The following is a 525-nucleotide window of genomic DNA, read 5'->3' on the forward strand; positions in this document are numbered from 1 at the left end:
CTAGTAGGGGATCAAATTAACGAGGCTAAACAAAATATGGCACCAAAAAAATATTGTTCATACCTTTTTTTCCAATTTTCTCCAAAAAAGCTGCGTAAAGATTGCTTCTACGGTTCTACCATACCACATCTTCCATGATAGCTCCCTCTACTTTCATGAATGTTGATTTTTGTGAGGTATTCTATTCAAAACTTTTTATCATATTTTTCATTTTTGTATAAAAGAGTTTTATATTGTTCGATCCTTTAATTGGATATTTACATGTTAATATGACTTTAATTTTGATATAATAGGCGATAAAATTATCCATTATACTAACATTAAAATGTAAAAAAATAATAGTTTTGTTATTATGATACAGAATTGGCTACCAAAAAACGTGATAAGTGCATGCCGCATCACGGGAATATTGCGTGCATTAGAAGGTTGGAATGTTGACCTCATGTTTAGCATTGAGAAAATGCACAACCTTATTTAATTATTTTATATTAATGACCATTTTTTATATATCCGTTTAGGAATCAT

This window comes from Arachis ipaensis, chromosome B09 (assembly GCF_000816755.2).
Source record: "Arachis ipaensis cultivar K30076 chromosome B09, Araip1.1, whole genome shotgun sequence".
In the NCBI taxonomy this organism is placed as follows: Eukaryota; Viridiplantae; Streptophyta; class Magnoliopsida; order Fabales; family Fabaceae; genus Arachis; species Arachis ipaensis.